Below are 19,430 nucleotides of genomic sequence, written 5' to 3'. Positions count from 1 at the left end.
ACGTTAAATGCCGAAGGATATCAACACATTTTGCAGCATCGTGTACTGCATGCAGTAGAATAAGCGTTCAGAAACGATGGTTGTATCAGCATGACAGTACAGCCTGTCTTAAAGCAGCATCTGAGAGGCAATAGTTTGTGGGCGATAACGTACCTGAAATGAACTGACCTATCCAGAGCCCTGACCTGAGCACACTCGAACAGGTTTGGGATAGGTTGAAACGTCGACTTAGTTCTAAAGTCCAGTGTCCGCTGTCGCAACCTTCTCGGGTTTCATAGCTAGTGGAAGAATCGCCTTCCATTGTTCGGTGGACATTGACACACCTCAGTGAAAGTATCTCATTATATATTTATTTCTGTTACTTTCTATACCGTACTGTAGCAGTTCTTTCTATGTACGGTTCAAGTTTAATCGAGCCAACTGAAAGTTATTTTCGTTCTTAGGTTTTGCACACCAATGTAGTTGGAAATCTACAGGATATTAATTACTGACTAGTGAGAAGTTTAAGCCTGTCCCATAGGTAAAAGAGAGGCTGGTGACCAATGTTTAGACTTATAGTATAATTGTAGCAGTGCAGAGAATGAATCCGGGTGCTGCAATAAACGTCTGCGAGTGAATCTACGGAACAGTACGTCCCGTAATTTGTCTCATGCGCCGAACATCCTTGGATCAGGACGCAGCCGTCATGTGACCATGCTCGGATCCAGAGTTCGCTTCTGAGGAAGGGAGGGGGATTATGATAGTTCGTTACCACATCTCCCCTCCCTCCTCGCGCCCAAAATGTAAAATGCCATCAACCTCACTTTTAACGTGCCACACATGAGTAGGATTTTAATAATGATAGCGATAAACTGCGGATATGTAAAATGATGCAATACAATAATTAACTCTTTGATTACCGTTGGACCTGATGATCTAGCGGTAAAGAGCGTACAAGAAAACCGACAGGTCGCACGATGGAATCTCGGTTGGACCACGGATTTTTCGGCCGGCCGCTGTGACCGAGCGGTTATAGGCGCTTCAGTCCGGAGCAGCGCTGCTGTTGCAGTCACAGGTTCGAATCCCGCCTCGGGCATGGATGTGTGTGATATCTTTAGGTTAGTTAGGTTTAAGTAGTTCTAAGTCTAGGGGACTGATGACCTCAGATGTTAAGTCTTATAGTTCAACCATTTGTGAACGAATTTTTCAGATTTCTTTCTAAACTAGCCGTCACCTCTCAAAGATGTGAGGAGTCTCCAGAAACAACATCTGCTTCAGATTCTACGTTAAACTGTAGGTCCCTTTTAATCGTCTGGATAAGTGGGGTAACTTATGGACACCGAAGTCGCCGAAGTGGAGTCCAATAGAAGAAATTGCATTATGCCACTGTGCCACAGGAAACTTTTTTCCAAATGTGGCCAACTATGGACTGCGTAGAACTTTTTGGATTTTCTTTTCCTATTTTCCCAGGACCTCGTCATTATTTTATTCCTTTTCTTTCTCTCCTCCTCGGAAATGTAAAATGCTTCTGAAGTATTCTCTGTTTTCGATTATTTCTAGTATAACAGCTGTTTCTTATGCATCTCTTTTGACCTCTTCTGCTCACTTAGAGTTGGTCTTCAGTGATGTGATATAATGTAACTAAAGATCTTTTTGCTCATTCAGTGTCCGTCCATTTTTGTTATGTGTCCACAAAATTTCAGCCGTCGTTTTCGGATTGTGTTTTTCGGCATAGTTGTACAGCTCCTCGTTTTTCCCATTCTTGTAAGTTCCATTAATAATCTTCTGAGGTCCAAGAATTTTCCTGACAGTCTTCTTTTTCTTCTTTTCAAGTTCTTCCAACTGTGCACCTTTATTCAGAATCAGATACTCCGAAGCATAGAATGCTCCTAGTTTTATAATGCAATTGTAGTGCCTGCTTTTGACCTTCTTGGATATTCCCCGTTTGTTATAGTTGTTTTATGTTAAACTAGAACCAAGGTCTGGTTTTCTGCCTATTCCTGTGATTGCCTCTTTATCCGGTCCACTGAGTTATCTATTCCCGTACGCATTTCAATTTATCTATCCTTCTCATCTTTCCATATTTTATCCCCAAGTATTTCTCTTTTTGGTTTCTGTGTCCCATATGTTTTGTCTTTTCATGTGAGACTTTGAAACCTGTTTTTCCAGCGATTTCATGCAACATTTCCAGCGTTCCGTGTAGGCTTTCACGGCCGGCATCGTCAGTGGTTAAAACTTCCGGGCTGAGAGGCCGTGGTCGAACAGTAGAACTTCTTCTCCCTGACGTTTCGTTGCCAGCTGCGGACAACATCTTCCGAGGCGAGTCTACGACTGGCTACCAAGCCGCGGAGGTCCTGTATATATAGAGCGGGTAGAGGGCACCACCACTCGTCACGTGATGTCAACAGTAAAACTATCTCTGACTGGCGTCATTACTCTCGATCGAAGGTAATCGATTGTCACATCTTTGATGCAAGGTTGATCGCCATATTTTATCTAACTTCAAACCTTCTTCTTTCTTGTTAAAATTATTGTGGTGTTTAAAAATCTCTATCGCCTCTCTATACATACGTGCATGATAATGCGATGTCTTAGCTAGCACGCTTGTCTCGCTAAATTTTATCTCATGGTCTCCGTCTTCGAAAACATGTTCTGCTACAGCTGACTTATCCGTGTGTCCCAATCGGCAGTTCCTCTTGTGTTCAGTCAGGCGAGTATTGATACTTCTTTTAGTTGTTCCAATGTAAACTTTCCCACAACTACACGGAATTTTGTAAACACCCGGAGTAGCTAAAGGGTGTCGTGCATCCTTCGCCGATCTTAAACATTCACTAATCTTCTTAGTTGGTCTGTAGATTGTTTCAATTCTAAACTTGGCTAGCACTTTTCCGATACGGTCCGTAATATTATGGATGTAAGGAAGAAAAACTTTCCCTGCTGAAGGTTGGTGTTTTTGCATGTTTTCGGACATTTTCTTTCTAGGGTGGAGTGCACGATCTATCTCCTTATCAGTATATCCATTTTTCCGAAAAACTGTCCGCAAATGATTTAGTTCCTCTTGTAAATACGCTGGCTCACAAATTCTATTGGCCCTGTCCACCAGTGTTTTGATGACACCTCTCTTCTGCCTGGGATGATGATTTGAACTCTTATGAAGATAACGGTCGGTATGCGTATCTTTTCTGTATACTTTGTGACATCTGATTTCCAAATTGTTTCCTTTCTTCCCAAGGTGTGTTCCAGTTATTCCTTGCAGCTTCGGAGCTTCTTCCCAGGTTCATAATCTGCAGGACGGTACTCAAGAGAGCTGGTGAAAATCAGTCTTCGTTATTACATTAATGTAATACTTTATTTACATCCATAGACATTTTCTTGCTTTAGAATAACGATCAGGGAACTGGATATAAAAAAATATAGTCTGAAAAGCATTCTTCCGAAATTTGAGAAGTACATGTGTTATACAATTAATTTAAGAACTAAGAAAAGCTCTCACAATTTGAAAATTTCGTAATTTACACAATACAATATCGATGCATGTACTCACCATCCATTACGATTGTAAAAAGCGGTCTGTAGACGTATAAATGTGAGGAACACCGTATCTTTCAGTCATTTCTAGATGAGGAACATGGAAATTGACACATGGTAAAACATAAATGCTTCTACAGATTTAGTTTTCGGGCGATGGGTGTCACCACCCCACGATAACCCTACTCTCCACCCTCTTAGATCCCGCATATGGAGGGTCTCGTAGCGACGCGATGCTCTCGTTGGTTCTTGATATGGGATGTCTCGGCGTAAAGGCGTTAACCCTTTCCACTCTGGCCTGCACAATCGTGCGGGTTCGGTTACAAATTTTTCGTGTTTCAGTTACATCGCGTTTGTGCGTCACTCCAGACTGCAGCGATGGAGCGAGCTCCCAGCTTTCGTTTGGCACCTGTTTTATTTCATGCTGTGACTACCAGAGTGCAACAGATCATATAAAACTTCGAGAAGCCATGCGTTACCGAGATAAATGCATTCTGTTTTCCTACATTTCATTGGTTTAAGGAAATTCCTGCATCATTTTAGAATGAGAATCTTCCACTTAAGGTGTTTAAGGTGTCTGCACACTTTCATGAAATGGTACTTGCGTTTTATACATGTCTGAATGTTGAGTAGCACGATAATGCTGGTGACTTCTTGAATAAACTATCGCTATGCGAATTTTTTCAGTATTTTTATCTGATTCTACACGTAATAATGTGTGGTAATTGGTACCAATCAGACAACGTTTTAAGAAATTTTCTATCAGGGTGGAAAGGGGTAACGAAAGAATGCCATTGCTGTTGTGATTTGTCGCTGTTTCTAAAGACGTATCTGAAAGCAAGTGAAGCGAGTACCGCCAGAGTCCCTCCTAGTACCGCACGGGTCAGCAGTCTCCGTTAATTCCAGGCGCTCGTCGGAGCGCGACGGAACGGGACCCCAGCGGCCAGACGGAGAAAGGCGGGATGTGGGCCAGCCGGCCTGTCTCGGGGGCCCGGGGCGGGCGCCTCGTCTTCTCTCGCCTTGCCGGCCGCCCGCGGCGCAGCTTTCCCCCGAACGACGGCGAAACTGGAGCAGACACCGCTCCCAGGCCGCACAGTCCTTTCCAAAACAGCCTGCTGTGTGTGACTCTCCCCTCCAAGTGGCGGCACGGCGATCTCGCTTTAATATTGTTCCCAGTGCCAGATCGTTTTCACGTCGAATACGCTTCACTTCATTACATGCTTTCACCTATTCCCTTTGAAACCACGTCCGCACGAGCTTAACTGTTAAATGTGCGTGGAGCTAATTTACGAAAAAAATAAATATTTAAATAAAAACCTGTTCTATATGATCAGTCTTTAAAACGAACTGAAAAATATAAAATAATATGTCTGAGCTCCATACAGATTCCTAACCGACACAGAGAGTCCTGAAAATTTGTGCTGGTGAATTTTTAATAGCTACTAAAATACCTGTAGAATTTAATTACTAAAAACGTGGGGCATATGCAATAGACAATAGCAAGGAAGTGAACTATACAGGCATCAATTGTCTATCGCATGTGCCCCACGAAGGATACATCGCACCATTATTATCGATTACCCTTCCACCCCAATCTGACGTGCTGATTAAGTAAAAGAGTGATTGTCTATATACTTCCATACACATCCTAATCCACACTTATACTTCCAGCAGAAATAGGTCATCTTTCTCGTAGCTACTTTTTGTTTTCGTTACTTATTCGAATCGAGTATGTCAACCTATACGACCATAGCAGGTTTTGGTTCATGGATCAGCCACGTAACACAAACTGATATGGGCTCACATGAGTGATGGACAGTGACTATGTAATGTTGTGCTGTTAAATAGATGTTACTTGGTTCAAATGGCTCTGAGCACTATGCGACTTAACATCTGTGGTCATCAGTCGCCTAGAACTTAGAACTAATTGAACCTAACTAACCTAAGGACATCACACACATCCATGCCCGAGGCAGGATTCGAACCTGCGACCGTAGCAGTCGCGCGGTTCCGGACTGAGCGCCTAGAACCGCGAGACCACCGCGGCCGGCATAGATGTTACTGTTCACCAGTACATATCATTTAACCACAAATGGGTGTATCTGTGTTAATGTCAGGATAGCAGCTGGCAATGATCTCAGAGTTACAGTGGAAGTTGCGAATGTATGATATATATCTCGAGGGACAGTTGGCAGTTAAGTATGACACATTCTGTTTCAGCATTCCTGTGTCCAAAGCAGCACTGGTAATGCATCATTGCTCATTGTGCTTGATGTTGTTCGGTAGTCATGGCGGAATGTATTCCCAAGGCACGAAAGTGTCATACACATACGTGATCTGCAGGAAGCAGGATGTGCTTCAGTGAAATGAGAGTAGATCTGTGGTAGTTTTTTGCTTAAGATAACGGGAGCATTGAGAAAGAGATGTATTGTTTGTGATTTCGGACACTCAAGAATTCTAAGATAAATGAAAGTTCAATCTAAGGTGATATATCTACCTCAACAGGTTTTGGATGCATTAAATGCAGAATTCAAAGCGTAAAAAAACAATTATTTGTGAAAAAACATCGCATAATGTCAAAACGCTCAGTCAGTGCTATTTAAGCACAGCGTTGCTACGTGTGGTACTCCCTCCCATCTCAAAGCAGTTTTCCATTGAAACTACAGTCTTCTTTGCCATATACAGAATCCCTCCTGACTTCGAAATGTAGTTTGCTTAGTAAAAAAAAAAAAAAAAAAAAAAACCTAGTAATCCAGCGGTGCAACGGAATGAGATGTGAGTAATGTAGGTGCCGAACGACTTTCGGGTTTATTTAAGTACAGTGGTATTGTGTGTGGTACTCACTTTCATAATTAACAAATGTTCTTTGAATGCGTGGTGTCTGCTCCTTCGAAGGGGAAGACACCATGCAAATCCTGCATCTGTGAAATACTATACGTACAATGAACGGGGTCACTACTATCAGCTGCAGCGGGACATTAAGCGGAATCAGCGGCGATGTCTGCCCTTCTGCAGGAATCTCTAAGTAGCGAACGGGAGTATAATGGCCAGAGACTGTGGATAGGTGGCGCTCGGTGCGAGTGTGGATCAGCTGTGTGGCATAGCGAGACAGTCCGTGCCATTGCGATAATGCTGTGTTTCGGATGGGGTAGTGTTTACCAGACGTGCCTAGTAAGTAGGAGATCCCGCATTCATATCCTGCTGCGGTGCACATTTTCGAGAACGGTGCTGGTGCCGGTAGACGTGTTTGGGATCATACAGTTCACTGCCCATTGTTGAACATAAGGCTCCACTATGTGCTCCTATGTTGACCCAATGACACCGTCGCCCGCATCTCGTGGTCGTGCGGTAGCGTTCTCGCTTCCCACGCCCGGGTTCCCGGGTTAGATTCCCGGCGGGGTCAGGGATTTTCTCTGCCTCGTGATGGCTGGGTGTTGTGTGATGTCCTTAGGTTAGTTAGGTTTAAGTAGAACCATTTGAATGACACCGTCAGTTTCGATTGTGGTTAGGACTGTTGATCATTGGAAACGTGTTGTCCTGTTGGAGAAACCACGCTTTTTGTTACACCAGGTGTGTCGGATACGCCATCATACAGGCTGCTCGAAATATGAATTGCGGCACGGTTGCAGATCTGTGGGCACAATTTTATGCCATGACGGACTTCCGTCTAGACGTCCATGGGCTCTGTGATAGTAAATGTAAGTTCCATGACCGATGTGAACTACAGAAACATCAATGAGGTCCACCTGCATTTCTTCGTGCCTCATGTTTTCCCAACGGCGATAGCATCTTTCAACAGGATGTTGTCAAAAGACCAGAATCATGCTACAGTGGTTTGAGGCTGAGACAGCTACTGACTGCTACTACTATTACTATTGCTACTGCTACGGTTACAATAAAATCTTTAGCTAACCAGTGCAGTTCTCTTCCAGGCATAATAAAAATATATTTACTTTTCTTTCTCACCACACTTACTGCTTTGTGTTGTTTAACTTTCGACAGACTGTATCAGGAAAGTAATAATACACTCCTGGAAATGGAAAAAAGAACACATTGACACCGGTGTGTCAGACCCACCATACTTGCTCCGGACACTGCGAGAGGGCTGTACAAGTAATGATCACACGCACGGCACAGCGAACACACCAGGGACCGCGGTATTGGCCGTCGAATGGCGCTAGCTGCGCAGCATTTGTGCACCGCCGCCGTCAGTGTCAGCCAGTTTGCCGTGGCATACGGAGCTCCATCGCAGTCTTTAACACTGGTAGCATGCCGCGACAGCGTGGACGTGAACCGTATGTGCAGTTGACGGACTTTGAGCGAGGGCGTATAGTGGGCATGCGGGAGGCCGGGTGGACGTACCGCCGAATTGCTCAACACTTGGGGCGTGAGGTCTCCACAGTACATCGATGTTGTCGCCAGTGGTCGGCGGAAGGTGCACGTGACCGTCGACCTGGGACCGGACCGCAGCGACGCACGGATGCACGCCAAGACCGTAGGATCCTACGCAGTGCCGTAGGGGACCGCACCGCCACTTCCCAGCAAATTAGGGACACTGTTGCTCCTGGGGTATCGGCGAGGACCATTCGCAACCGTCTCCATGAAGCTGGGCTACGGTCCCGCACACCGTTAGGCCGTCTTCCGCTCACGCCCCAACATCGTGCAGCCCGCCTCCAGTGGTGTCGCGACAGGCGTGAATGGAGGGACGAATGGAGACGTGTCGTCTTCATCGATGAGAGTCACTTCTGCCTTGGTGCCAATGATGGTCGTATGCGTGTTTGGCGCCGTGCAGGTGAGCGCCACAATCAGGACTGCATACGACTGAGGCACACAGGGCCAATACCCGGCATCATGGTGTGGGGAGCGATCTCCTACACTGGCCGTACACCTCTGGTGATCGTTGGGGGACACTGAATAGTGCACTGTACATCCAAACCGTCATCGAACCCATCGTTCTACCATTCCTAGACCGGCAAGGGAACTTGCTGTTCCAACAGGACAATGCACGTCCGCATGTATCCCGTGCCACCCAACGTGCTCTAGAAGGTGTAAGTCAACTACCCTGGCCAGCAAGATCTCCGGATCTGCCCCCATTGAGCATGTTTGGGACTGGATGAAGCGTCGTCTCACGCGGTCTGCACGTCCAGCACGAACGCTGGTCCAACTGAGGCGCTAGGTGGAAATGGCATGGCAGGCCGGTGCACAGGACTACATGCAGCATCTCTACGATCGTCGCCATGGGAGAATAGCAGCCTGCATTGCTGCGAAAGGTGGATATACACTGTACTAGTGCCGACATTGTGCATGCTCTGTTGCCTGTGTCTATGTGCCTGTGGTTCTGTCAGTGTGATCATGTGATGTATCTGACCCCAGGAATGTGTCAATAAAGTTTCTCCTTCCTGGGACAATGAATTCACGGTGTTCTTATTTCAATTTCCAGGAGTGTATATAGCTGGTGGCGAACAGGCTCATCGCTCTGTCTCTACACACAACTTCACTGCACAAATGTTGACTCAAGAGTGTTCTATCGACAATGCTGCGCGCTTCTCGCCGTTCTTCCTATGTATCAATGCGCGGCCTATCCCGCCAACAAAGAGCTTGGTGCAGATACTTCACTGTCACCATCGATATGCAAAGAACTTAAATAAATTTTAAAAAACATTTTTCTTAAAATTTTCCTTGCATAATATAATTTGATTTTCTATTGACATGTTTCAGCCTCTTCGACAGGTATCCAGAGGGATTTCGTCAATTCTGCTATTTATTTTTCGTAAATCGCGGCTTTCTTACGTTTCTCTTATTTCCTTATGGGAGGCACTCGAGCTTACCCTCATTTCTCTTTTCCCATCACTGCAAGCACTGTCTGGCCCAGGATCCAGTTTCTGTTCCGAGAACTGGTTTGTATCAAGGACGGTTAGTACGTCGATTACCATATGGTCAAAATCTCGTCTGCTGCCTTACGTCAGCAAAAGCCCAGTGTATTATCACGTCGGAACTGATGTTGTATTCTATGGGATGCATTATATTCATGGTGTTTGTCTGAAAGTCTCTCGGAGAGTTCGGCGTTGGTGGTCACTGTCTTACAACTTTTTGCCTAGTCGCCCTCTCACTTCGCTTGCATCGGCGCCTTTGTATAAATTTTGTCTCGCTTCTTTCCACTCAGGATTGACCTGTTTCATTTCAGACTTGTTTCGCTCGTTACCTCCGTATGGCAGCAGGACACGAGGGCCATACAATACGAACATTTTTTAATTCTCATTGTTTTTAGGCAAGTATATTTCACCTGCTTTGTTGTATCGTATGGTTTGTTTCCTTGCACTACGTAAATTCTGTACATTTATAGCTTTAGCTCTTATATTAGTTGCCATTGGGTGGCTAGTCAACGACCAGTAGTTATAGATTTGGTTGGGCTGCAGGTAAAGTTTGACCACTACAGCTGGCGTAGGTGGCGTACCCCCTTCCCTTTGGTGTGAAATACTCCAACCAATAATTCAGCAAGTGATACAAAAACGTAGGCGTCCGCAGGCTCATTAAAGTCCGTCCGGGTGTACTGCTGCATCATCACATAAAATACTTAAAATACTGAAATAACCGACGTTTCGGTCGCGTTGTAGTGGCCTTCCTCAAGGTATAGGCTAATTAGCTGGAGACAGTGCATACTTCAGTATACAGCATTCCTAATGGTGTCATGGGGCCATCGACGTCACATTTCTTAGAATTTTAGTGTCCCAAAAATACAATTGGTCGATGTTATGCGAGACGGAGGGGATACGTGACACACGACTTGAGGGTTGCACGGCGTCCATACTTCTAATTCAGCATCTTAATTATCTTATAAGATGACGCGACAGCGCATTCACAAAGATTTTAATTAAAATTCACACAACTGTTCTGCAAGCGGACACTAACTGAATCCTGAATTCCGTCGATGTCAAACTAATGCCGAAGACTCTAGTTCTCTCAACCCCAAACAAAAGAGAAGCTAGTTTTGGTCGGAGTTTACTGGGAAGTGACGTCAAAATGACAGTTCAGTTGTCGACTTTTAATGTCGAGTTTTACGAAAGTAATGTGTGTGAAGGCGGTAACATACGTTGATGTGGAGGAGGGGACGCTCTACACGTAGCTGACCCGACGTAACGAGACCTTCCCACCGCAGAGAAAGGCCTTACGATCCTGTTGATACAATGCCAGAACTTAGGGAAAATTTTTGTAAGGCAGAAGTCACTGTCACTTGAAGCTTACAACCAAATGTCAGTTAGTGATGTACCGGCGGTAAAAGCCATCGCAAAAGTCTAATATGAAAGACAAATGTCAGACGTTGTATGAGTTTACCCGTTTCATTCTGGTGTCAAAATATGTAGTTAATAAATGGATAAATCCTAAAGTCTTCTAGAGAGGAATTCCGCCTTATGCAAGACACCTTTTAATAGTTTTATTTTCACCTAAATATGTCTCAGGACTTTTTGTGCTACCTTGAGTGGCTTTATTTGTTTATTTTCTTCCTCGCTTGAAGCGATCAGTTGTGTCTGCTGGTAGTTTTGAATCTGCTACACTATTTACAGGTTGTCATGGTTTTATATGTCGTGGCATTTTTCCCTTCATTGTGTGTAGTTAAGATGTTTAAATTTTCTGTTGTCCTTCACAACATTTGTTAGCCAAACACAGAGTGCAGTAAAAACACCAAAAGAAATACACAAATAAGGGAATACCACAACATCAAAAACCATGACGATCTGTAGATTGTGTAGCAGCATTGAAGCTACCAGCACATACAAGTAATAGTTTCACGTGAGAAAGAAAAGAAACCTAATGAAGAAAGCACAAAAATTAATGAAACATGTCCGCGTGAAAACAAAACTATAAAACAGTGTCTTGCGTAAGGCGAAATTCTTCTCCAGTTTTTCCTAGTAAGCACGGAAATAAGGAGAACTGCAGCGACAAGATGATATAAAGTTTTCTGTTCTCGTATTCGAATTAGTTACACTGTGTCTGTTGATTCATTCGTGGTACAAAATCCATACTACAAATGTCATCTAGTCATATTTTTAGAATATTGATGCCCTTCGTTCCTGAGTAATGAAATTCAGTATTATTACACGTACTCCAGAAGTAGTGCATGTAGAATCGGCTTATTGCAAAATATACACTTCACCAATTAAAAAACGAAAGCTGTCGAACATCTGCAATATTATGTATATATATATATATATATATATATATATATATATATATATATATATATTTGCTAATGAATATATATAACTACTTATATCATCGCCTCATTTATAACATTCGTTATCACTTTATCTCCGGAAGTTTCGTAGTTAATTTGGATGTGGCTTGGACAGCCACTATTACAATTTGATAGTCCATATTGGCTAACATATTCAAGAAATTGAAAAAAGTTACCACTGAGAGTAAATGCTCATATATAAAACAGCGAATATGACAAAAAATACTTATTTGAAGGTATCCTTTTTACAAAGGTAAAAAAAGCTGAATAAAGCATGAGTCGAACCAGCCCCTTTCAACTACATAACTTCAAGCCTCTATTTTCTGTACTATGTTGAACTCACACTACCTCTAACTTCATCTTACGCTTCCATCTTAAGATCTCGTGAAGGCCTTTGCCACCGATTTGTCATTAACTGATATTTAATTACAACAAATCAAACCTAAACTGACATGTTTGTGACAGCAATTATTCAAAGGACATAAGTAGGATCGATGAAATTCAGTATGGTGTTTACAAAGTTCCTCAGTTCGTGGTCACATCGAGTGATGTGGAGGACACGTCTGCTGACGTGACTTCACAATAAGTTTTGAGTGGCACTAGCTTCTCCCGAAAACGCAAAGTGCCTTCTTTTCAAAAGTCGACATATTTTTTGTCCTTTCGTAGTGTACGAAAGTACTCAGTGTTACTAAATCCACACTACTCATTGTTCCCAGGAATCGTTTTACCTAAAATGATGATACCTTATTAATATTCTATATTTTTTCGAGCCGTTGGTAAAAGCGGAAACTGTGTTGCTTTGCGTGAAGCAGTTTGTCACTTCTTGGTACATCTTCAGCCATAATAAAACTAATACGCTGTGATTAGTGCGTCGGACCCAGTTTTAATACGTCTGATTCTGTGTACTCGTTCGCATAAATCTCCAGTCCAGCTTTTCTCAGTTCACTGTGATAGGCAAAGGTCGATTCAGAAGGGTGTAAATTCGGTAAAAAATAAACTGCGTTTACAATTTACGTGAACTGAGTTACCATATGACAGCTTTCAATGACCCCTTTCAGACTCTGAATCACAACTCCAGTGAGCTACTCCAGCATTAATGTGGAAGCCGCAGTATCGCTGCAGAATCACATCACTCACTAGCGTTACCTGAATAAGATCAGGTTTAATTCGTTCCCCATGATTTCCATGTAGTTACCGCGCAGCTGAAGAAATACAATGAAGGGACAAAGAAACTGGTAGAGGCGTGCGTATACAAATACAAAGTTATGTAAACAGGCAGAATACGGCACTGCGTTTGGCAAGGCCTATATAAGACATAAAGTGTCTAGAGCAGTTGTTACATCGGCTACTGCTGCTACAATGGTACGTTATCAAGATTTAAGTGATTTTGAACGTGGTGTTACAGTTGACGCACGAGCGATGGGACACAGCATCTCCGAGGTAGCGATGAAGTGGGGATTTTCCCGTACGACCATTCACGAGTATACCGTGAACATAAGGAATCAGGTAAAACATTAACTCTCCGACATCGCTGCTGTCATAAAAAGATCCTGCAATAACGGGACCAACGACGACTGAAGAGAATCGTTCAACGTGACAGAAGTGCAATCCTTCCGTAAATTGCTGCAGATTTCAGTGGTGGGTCATCAGCAACTGTCAGCGTGCAAGCCATTCAACGAAACATCATCGATATGGGCTTCGGAGCCGAAGGCCCACTCGTGTACCCTTGATGACTACACAGCACATAGCTTTACGCCTCGCCTGGGCCCGTCAACATCGACATTGGACTGTTGATGACTCGAAACATGTTGCCTGGTCGGACGTGTCTCGTTTCAAATCCTATCGAGTGGATGGACTTGTACGGGTATGCAGACAACCTCGTGAATCCATGGACACTGCATGTCAGCAGGGAACTGTTCAAGCTGCTGGAGGCTCTGTAATGGTGTGGGGTGTAAGCAATTGGAATGATATGGGGCCCCTGACACATCTACATACGATTATGACAGCTAAGCATCCTGCCTGATCATCTGCATACATTCATGTCCATTGTACATTCCGACGGACTTGGTTAATTCCAGCAGAACAACGCGACACTCCACATGTCCTGAATTGCTACAGAGTGACTCCAGGAACACTCTTCTGAGTTTAAACACTTCCGCCACCCACCAAACTGCCCGGACATGAACCTTACTGAGCATATCTGGGATCCCTTGCAAAGTCCTTTCCAGAAGAGATCTCTACCCCCGTCTTAATGTTATGGATTTATGGACAGCCCTGCAGGATCCATGGTGTCAATTCCCTCCAGGACTACTTCAGACATTAGTGGGGTCCATGCGACGCCGTGTAGCAGCACTTGAGTTTGCCCGTGGGGCGATACACGATATTAGGCGGGTGTACTAGTTTCTTTGCCTCTTCACTGTATAAGGGCAACGCAATAGAAATTCAAACGAACACAGGCACACCCGTATTCTCTTTTCTTTCGCCGCATTCAGTAATCGAACAAGAAAGGAAACGATGAAAAACTGTACGAAGCTCACTTCAATTTACACTGTACAGTCTATTCCGAAATATGTGTTGAGGCGTAAAAGGGAAAATCGTAACAAAAAATGAAATAATGTAAATTACTGTTCCTTTGTATCGTATCTTTTCCAGTCCGCAAGGGACGTGTTTGTTGGAGGTGTAATTAGTTTAACCGGATTTCAATCAGGAGAGTTATTTTACGGGCTTTAAATTTGCTGCGGTAGACAGCCACAGTGTACACAGGGGTGGGTTTCAGAGGTATTTGCGGAAGATTTTTTGTGCACACAGGAACTAGAGTACTCTGCCAGCAGCGTTAAGAGGATGTGAAGTCTTTCCCCAGGTCTAAGTGAAGAGCGGCACAGTGCACAGAGAATATTTCGCTCAATCTTGCTCCACCCGCATTCAGAGCATTCCCATTACGTCTCGGAAACTCTGCCAGTCATTACTTGGAAACATTAGGTTACAAGTCATTCTGATCGATGGAAGTACCTAACAGGGGGTTCCTATTATCTATGAAGAAGGCGAGAATATCCGTGCATTTTGCAGCCAAAGGATACAGCTCGAATACACAGAAACCAACATCACGACGAACGTACCAAAATAAAAGTTGAACACAATGTTACTGTCATGTATATCAAATGTTTGCGTTTTATTCGAGGAGTGCAAGTCTGAGTTCGTATTTTATCAACGCAAAATATTTTGAATGTTATCAATGTATTTATATCGATGTTTTAATTAATTACAACGTCGTCTTTTAGATAAATCTGATTACCTGCATACAGGTACGTTTTACCTCGCGTTTCGGTTGAGATGCCACTGTTGCTTCGAAAAGGCGTTGCTCAGTGGTCGTGAGTAAGTCTTTCAAATGCACGCTACTTCGCGGAGTTGCGAATTGCTAATCAACCCAAGTTATCCAACCGGAGAAAGAGGACTTACAGTTTATGTTGGAATCTGAACTATGTCTTGTTCCTGGGGATTCCTCACACAGTTGAGAGATGAAGGATACATCAAAATCAGATTCGATCCCGTGACATCTTGGTTTCCAGGCACGTCCATGTAAGAGATATTTCTGGCTTTCAGAAACTGTTATCATTGAAACCAAATTTTTCAGATGTTAATAACACAGGATACAGTCCACCTAAAGATTCAAGATGGAAATAATGTTTGAAATACTGATCAATTGCAGCTACCAAAACTTAGATTAAGGATGTAGTTATGTAGCAGTTGGAAATTAAAATGTTTGAGGAACTGACGTCATTATGTTATAAAAACACACATAGTTCAATGACTCTATTTTACGTGTTGGTTTCTAGTGGGAGGCCACCACTGACCATTGTCCTGTTACGTCCGGGTTAGTGTCTGAAAGTGGATGCACCTGCGATAGGTGAAGGATATTGTTTGTCTTGTATCCCGCCTGGAAGGCGGCGCGTGTGTCAGCTCCTGTAAACTGAAGTGTAGGCCGAATGCAGGAAGTGAGTAGGAGCAGTAAAAGGCGAAAATCTCTCGGTACTGCTCTTAGAAATGGTTTTACTATATCACAATATTAACTGAATACCTAACTTTGCACTGAGGTGCGAAGCCTTAGACCCGTCGTAAGTAGTACATAGTCTCAATAGCAAGCTGAGGTTGCAGCGATGTATCCAGGCCGTCTGCTCTTGTTGAAATGGGGGGAATCTGGAGCGGAGCTCGTAGAGAGGCACAGCACCGGCGAGAGGGCGCTGTCGTCGGTGTCTCGTAGTAGTGCCAACCTAGCAGAGCGCACCTACATTGTGACATCGTAGCTATCGATACCACAGTTTGGGTTGACTCCACCAGCAATAAGAGGAGACAACGTTTAGAGTGTGTCCACCAGTGCTACACCCAAGATACTGCTTGGAGTGGATCCATCTATGTTAAGTCTGGGAATATTATCAAGGGTATATGTGATCTGGGGTAGCGTCCGAATGTGGATCCACCAGCTTTATGTCCGGCGTAGTGTGCGGAAGTGGATGCACCCACGATATATCTGTGGGTGTGAGGTGGGGCGCAGTGGTGCGTATGGGGGGGGGGGGCAGATGGAGAGTTTGACCGACACATCCCAGAAAACAAGGCCAGCCAGCAGTTTTGCTACGTTACTGTGACGTCACGCTAAAGGTCCAGAACTAGAGAGCATATCGGCAATACAGCGACAATGTTCTACTGTGAGTAAACTGCTGTGGAGCTGTGGATTGCTGGAAGTGTTGTTGTTTCTATACATCTCTTTCACCACAGCGCAGTATTTGCTTTCTATCAGACTATGGTGAATAAGTGCTATGTATCGGGCTGTAAACTACTGGACTGGTGAAAAGATATCTGTATATAATGGTGTATGTTCTTTCGTACATGTCTAAAAGAGTAAAGGTGAGGGTGACCAAAGAACTCATCAGTGCAGACGTACATCACGCTCGAACGTTTACTGGAATCGGCGAAATAAGACGCATAATGAGGATAACGGGCAGGAGCATCATGTTAGCTGGATGCGGATAAGTTGAGAGTTTGGGTCTGACGGGAGGCACGCTAGAGTAATCCGTGCAGTTGCGATGACCATTCTGTCTCGGTGGCTTAGTGATCAGAGCATTTTCCAAGTAAATCCGAGTCCCACATAGGAATCCTGATCCAGCACAACCAACTTTCTTTCCCATTGATTTAAATCAATGCCCACTCGCAGCCAATGTCTGTAATTCCTTTGTGTCTTAAAGATACATGAAATGGATCCATGCTATTCGAGAGCAGAACTTCATCAAAACATGCTATGGTAAGCACTATCAAGTTACATTTATAACAAAATAGCAAAGTTAATTTCAGTGTACCCATGTGTGAAGTATGCAACAATCATTGTAAGCACAAAGGCTCTATTTTCAGCTTGCAGTATCATTGAAAATGTTGTAAAAATGACTTTGAAAGTTCAGGTTTAGATTGTATCGATGCGTGTTAACAGTACAGTCCATAAGTTACATGAAACTGTATGTGATAATGTTGTAACGCTGGAAATGCATATCCTCCTATTTCCATCTATTGTACTATAAATTGTTTCCTTATTTTGGTACCTAAAGATATGACGTTTCTGTGTCTTTGTATATTGTGATTGTTTTACTATTTGTATATATATGCATTTATGTTGATGTATAATTGGTTTGTTTTCTAAAAATTATCTGTATTTTTACGCTGGGTCTGGCCTAGGGAAAACTATGCTATCGAACGACTACATCGATTGGTCATGTAGAGAACCAAACTGTTTAGGATCTTTGGTGGTGTTAACTCTGCCGCATGGAACGCGGGCTGAGGGAGTCTGTCGGGAGTAGGGCAGTGGAGCAGGTGCGTTGAGTGACGCTCACGGAGTTGCCGCGCTTTCGGGGTTTGGCAGCATGTAATTGCGCTCGACTTGTTATGATAGTTTCTGACACGGTGCCGCGGACGGGAAGCATTAGCTGGCGCACACCAAGAGCCCGTTTCGCCCAGAGACCGTGACGAGAAGAAGGCGCGCCAACATCCAGCTTCTGCAACAGCTACGGCCGACAATGAGTGACTGTCGCCACCTCCTCGATCGACGACTGCAAACCTTCAATCAGCCAACAAGGAACACTAAAAGCACATAAAGTTTTAGAACTGTATGGCAAACCAAAGCTTGTTAAACTGTTGCATCACAGAAATACAGCAACTTAGCATGAACCTTTGTTGCTCCTTGTCCCAATTGCATTACCAAGCAGGGTCCCTTCCTTTTCTGGAATGAACCCGATTGCCATTGAAATTCATACGCCAACATTAAAGTAATATCATTCCATGTCACTGCTTTAATTTCAAAGTTCAGTTAAAGTATTCATAGCTGGCTACAATATTTAGATTACACAAGCAGAAATTAAGAGTGCGAGATACGTTACCATATTTTAGCTTACCTGTGGCTGCAGCTCAGCTTGGTACGTACTAAATTTTACTATTGTTAATTGTTCAAAATCATTTAATTCAAGTTCAAAGTTAACTCTCTTATTTCTAAATTGCGTAGATTCAATTAGCTTTTGAAATGACTCTTGAGGTAGCCCAAGACTAACCTCATTTTATTGAATTTCGTAGTGCTTCAGAAACAAAGTTCACTATTAATTTCAGTCATTAAATTAACTTTCAGTTTTCCGGTTTTATTCATTCTTTTCCTAAATTAAGTCAGAGTGTAGCGAAATTTATTACTTCTGACAAACATTCAGTTTTCACATAGCACGTGTAAACCTTCAGTTACCACGCTTTTAGTGCTAATCATTGTGCATTAATCTTTCATTTTCAGTTAGTATCGTAGTTGTCCATAGGACTGGCGACCGTAATTTTCCTCAAATCTTAAATATCTAATTACCGCTAGTTAATTATTAACGTAACGTCCACACATTTACTTTCTTTATTAACTTTACCCTTTTTCAAAATTAATTTCTACCAATGTCATTTGCATTTTTCCTTTCATTTAGATGTAACCCTCTCCTCCCTCTTTACCGACAAATAAACTTCGGTGACGATTGCTTTTTCCAAATTTCCATTATGTGCATGCGGTTCAATTTTTCACTGTCATTAAGGTCGATAAGTGAGAGGGAGGTTACAATGTGAACAGCTTATTTAACTTAAACTCCATACAGTGAGTACACATGTAAATCCGGCTTCTCAAACATTCTGAACCTAAAATTATTTTCGGTTGATGAGTAGCATTTTCTGCATAATTGTTTCGTCTTTAATTTGTATTGCTTATTGTTTCCTTCTATACATATACCCAACGCAAACTGTTTTCACGCGGTGTATAATGCTTTCACCATAGAACCAAACTTAAGTGCTGTACATTGTCCTGAAAATGATAAGAAACAAATCTCAGACTTTTTAGGTTGTAGTTAGACAACATTATCTTGTAGTGTTTGACATGCACTGCTAGTTGCCTAATACTTTTACTCTTTTAATGGATGCTGCTGTACATACTGTACTGAGTGATAAATGTAAAATCAGAGGTATTGCAAACTTTCTTGAAAATGGTAAGGAACAAAATTCAGAATTTTTAGGCCACAGTCTGACATTTTCTTTTATTGCTTAATATTAATTGCTAGTTCCATTTTACTAGCCTCCACATGAAGCCACAGTGAACTGCTTTTCCTCTTTAAATGAATGATTCGGTACATAATGTGCTTAG

Source organism: Schistocerca gregaria, chromosome 1 (genome assembly GCF_023897955.1).
Source record: "Schistocerca gregaria isolate iqSchGreg1 chromosome 1, iqSchGreg1.2, whole genome shotgun sequence".
NCBI classification, from domain to species: Eukaryota; Metazoa; Arthropoda; class Insecta; order Orthoptera; family Acrididae; genus Schistocerca; species Schistocerca gregaria.
Note: the sequence above shows the minus strand (reverse complement) of the source record.